Below are 4,711 nucleotides of genomic sequence, written 5' to 3'. Positions count from 1 at the left end.
TTTGTTGGCGCGGGGGCTGCTGCCTGGCGTCGTCCTTCGCCGGGGCAACCGGCCGCCGCCGCGGGGGTGGCGGCTCTGCCTCCGTCCCCTCCTCGGCCGAGGAACGGCCGCCGTCGCGGGTTGCTTTCCTCCCCGGCCAGGCCTCCTGGCGCCGCCGGGTAGGGAGGGCAGGGGCGGGGGCAGCCGCGTTTCAGCCCTTGGTGCCGGGGGGAGGGAAGCTGAAACGCTTTGTCCCCCCTTTGCCTCGCGCGGCTTAGTGCCACCGTGCCAGGAGCCCTGTGACAGCCACTGAGGGCACGGGGACAGGACCCCTGACCCGAGACCGGGGATCAGCAGGCTCCTGGCACGGCGCTGGGCCGCCATGGGTTCAGGAGGGGGAAGTGGTAAGGTCGGAGGTGGCATCACGGTTGTTACCATAATATTTATTACAGCCCTTCTGTTTGAGCCTTCTGGCCTTGCTACATCTTGTCCTGCCACCGTCCCCGCATCTCAGTGTGTTGGACTCCTGCGTTCACAGCATTACGGCAACTGTTCCATCCTATTTACTGCTCTTTCGTGCTGTCGTCACTCTGCATTTTCTGTTCCCGGTTTTCTGTGGTGGATGTCTGTTTTTAGCCTTGTCCTCTGCCACGCGTGCCAATTTTTGCATTATTTCTGTCCCTCGCCCCCGCAGTGTTTGATTTTTTCACTGCATTTCTCCTCCCTGGTCACCCACAAGCCCGCCGTCCTGCGCCCATGTAGGTAACTGGGTATCTATATAGCAAGAATAATATAGTTCTGTACCCTGAGTTACATTGACTGTATATGATTTTAATGAAGGGACTTACGCAGGGGAAATCAGAAGGGCTTAGCTGACTGGAAGTAGAAGGCCTGTACGTAGTTGAAGGATTCCTGCAGAATTATTAGTTGCAAAGCAGAAGAAATGCTTGGAGGAGGTTAACTTTGAGCACTGAGACATGCAGTGTAATGGGCTATATGGAGGTGAAATAAAAGACAGGACAAATGTGATTAGTGGAAGGCAAAAAATAGAAATATCAATATAGAAAATGAAGCGCTTAACAGTAATGTTGATACAAAAGTATTGACACAAAAAGTGAAAAGAGTGGAAAAAAGTTATGGAGCTTTTGAAACAGTTGTCAGCCAAGAAGTCAGTCTGTTACAATTACTTATTTTTTTTTACTACTGATAATAGCAAGAGGTTAATGGTGGTCTTTCAAAAAAAAAAAAAAAAAAAAAAAAGATATGCAGAATTTAGCTCCATTAGTACGCTTTTGATTTGGAGAAACAAGAAAGGGCAAGGTCAATAGTAGAAAGCAGACCTCCATAGGGGGAAAGACAGATTTTGTTAAGAAGTTGTAGATTCCATGTGAGATTAAGGCATCATAACCAAGGCGAGGTTTTAGAAACCTCTCTAGTTAGAGTTTCTGTGGGCTTTTAAAAGAAACAGAGAAGCTAGAGAAGGGAAACAAAGTTGGCAGGATCAAAGCTACAAGGAGAAACATGCTCTTTCCAAGCAGCACCATTTATTTATTTTTTTTTCAAAAGAAAAGTACCATTTCTTTTTGCAGAACTAAAATATTGTCTTCGTAATATTCTTACTGTTTTTACAGTTCTTATCCAATATAGTGCTAAGATCATAACACCTTAAAAATGCCAAAAGTATTAGCTAGAGGATCTCTGCTAGTTAGATACTGGGGTAACAAAATCGCTGGTTGAGATTAGAGAGATTAGAGCCACTGGTTTTCCAGCCAGCTTTTAGCTAAATCTTAATAAAGAAAAGAGGGGTAATTTATTATATCATAAATGATTAAATATGTTAACAAACACAGCAATGCAAGGTTCTTTTTGCTTAGAGTCCTCTGGGAATAATAACATACATATAAGGATTGCAGATTTGCACAATTTTTCTAAAATCCACAACAAGATTGATTTAATATGATTTATTTTATTGAAATATTGTATCAACTGGATTTAGAATTCAACCACCTATATTTGAAATAATATGAAGAGATTAGTATGTTTAGATAAGAATTTCTCCGTGAACTTTAAACTATTTCTCCAGTGATGTAGAAAACAGAAATAAGAGATTTTGTTATATACTTGATGTCTTACTCCATCAAGGTTTTATCACTTTAAAGTTGACCTGATGTGACCTTAACAGTTGTGGTTAATTCTCTAATACATAGTTGGTAACTGGGTAGAGAATAGGCTTATGTTAGAGATGACAACCAATAGCAAGACACATAAGAATCTAGGAAAATTTATCTGAAAAAAAAAAAAAAAAAGGCAGCATTTGAAAGCATAGCATTGGTATGGTATAAGATTTAGCCACTCTTGCTCTCCATTTAATAATATTTAAAAGTTGATTCAAACATCATGACTGTAAAAACAAAATGTTTTTGTCATTTTGAAAGGAAGCATGCATCAGATTAAATGCAGAATTCAAACAGATTGATGTTTGTGATCATAGTGAGCTGTACTTGGGACCTATTCCGTGGGACCTCCATGACTAGAGTAGTACATCATCATTCTGTATTTTCCAAGTGTTTCAATTTTTCTTTGTTTTTGGAGGATTATAAGATCCCAGAATTCAATGGCTCTAACAGAAATGTATAGATTCCAAATTAAGTGGTTCACTGCATTGCCATTGTTGCTCTTCCAGCGAAGGAGGAGGTAGATCACAGAACAAAAGAGCTCAACCAATATAGCTGGTAGGAGTGGGTCAGGACAGAAGGGTGTGCATAGCTGGTGTGATGTTAGAATAGTTTATTGCAGAAGACTGCTGAGGATGTTTACCTTTGATTAGACCAAAGAACATGCAATATTTAATTGACACGTATAACCCTTATTTCTTCTGCAGGCACAAATTTTGTGATCTCCCTTTCTTCCCCCAATAAAAATATAAAAGCATGAGATTTGTATATTAAGCTATTATCTTTACACTTTTAGACACATTTTTTGTCCTAATTTCTTCATGGCTTAAAGATTCATAATACAGCATTTTCTGTGCTTCTCATAAAAGTAATGACATTTAGTAGAGACCTAGAGTACTATCAACAGCCAACACTGTAGGAAGAGACAGGATTTCAGTATATATCACACTACTTGTCAGAAACAGTGGCACAACAGTGGTTTAGGACAATATTTTCTTCCATAGAAAATTGTTGCAAATGTATCGAGCCAAAGAGACAGCAGCTGATACCCTTGGTCAAGTTTATGTTCTTGGCCCATGCTAAACAAATAAATAGCATCATATATATGGAAACTGCTTACCATTTTCAGACCAAGAATCATGTTAAGGGTTATATATTGTCTTTGGTATGTGGTAGAGCTAAATTCAATTAAACTTAAATATATGAGAGAGGCCTGTAGTAAAATATCATCTCTGCTGATTCCACCTCTAGAAGGAAAAATCTTTTACCGGTCTTGCTGCTGTCTGCTGTACCCTCCACCCTAGGAAAGAGGGATGCTTCACTGAGGCAGTGTAACACAAAGTGTGTCATTCTTCCTTGTACACTCGTTTATTTGTCGAGGACAGTCTGTACCACTTAGATTACCCTGGTCCAGGTTAACTGGTCACAGAGAGACGCTTCACCGCACTACACTTACACTCTCAGGTCTGAACACTGATACTTTTCTCAGTCAATACCCGTGTTTTTCAGCAGGAGAATCCAAAGCAATCCGATCCTCACTCAAAGAAGGTCTGTGTTACCACCAGGGCTGCTTCCGCTGCAGCAGTGTGTGTATCTCTGCTGCCATATCTCCTGGTGCAGGTGACATAAGCTGCCGTTCCCACCATGCCTCTTATCGGGGTGCTTCATGGGCAGGGCAAGCACAGGGAGCCTCACACAGAACAAAAACCACAGCCTGCGCAGGCTGAACCCACTCCTAAGAAGTAAACCAGAGACAGGCTGGCTGCAGCACTTCCAGATGAAGGCAAAGAATTTAAAGCTAGCAGGCAGTTGTTTGTTTGTTTACTTATTTATTCTAAATGTACCAGAGAGGATGTCAAACTTATATCCAATGCATATCACTGTAACCTAAGCAACTGTAACATTACAGCTTCTTCACACTTGAATAGTTTCCCTACCTTAAATTTCTGCTTTGTTTTTCTAGTTCCAATTTCCTGGAGGGGAGAGAGGGAAGAGCAGAATTTTGGAATGAATTGTAAGTGAAATTTAATACTTAGCAGCTTTCTGAAAACTTGGATTTTTTTTTTTTTTAAGCTCTAAATACTCATTTATTTTTGACTTAAAAAGATACAATTGCTATTTCATATTCCTATTGTGTGGGGTGGAAGTAACAGCTAATCTTGAATTCACCTAAAAAGCAGACTAAAATATGTAAATTTTGTGCAATAATAGGAAAAAAATAATGTAAACTCATGTACAGCATTTTCAAACATTAGTGCAGTGGTAGGATCTAGACAATGTGTAGCTATTAAATCAATAATCCAGACATCAAGGGAATTCCCCAGACAGCTGTTGGATTGTTCCCCCTAATCAGTAATAATAATCCAATGGTGTTTGAAATGGCATGATTGTATATTGAAATGTATTTTTGTACCGATATTTTCTCATGTGTCTCTAATAGCTCCCTAAAATATAAAGAAGACCAAGTATTATTAATAGCTGTGTATTTCTTGTGAAAAAACTGCCAGCTCTTTGGATATATGAAGGCTGCAAAAAGTCTTTAGATTTTAATGACAAAT

The sequence above is a fragment of the Numenius arquata genome, chromosome 11 (genome assembly GCF_964106895.1).
Source record: "Numenius arquata chromosome 11, bNumArq3.hap1.1, whole genome shotgun sequence".
In the NCBI taxonomy this organism is placed as follows: Eukaryota; Metazoa; Chordata; class Aves; order Charadriiformes; family Scolopacidae; genus Numenius; species Numenius arquata.
This window is presented reverse-complemented; position numbering follows the sequence as displayed.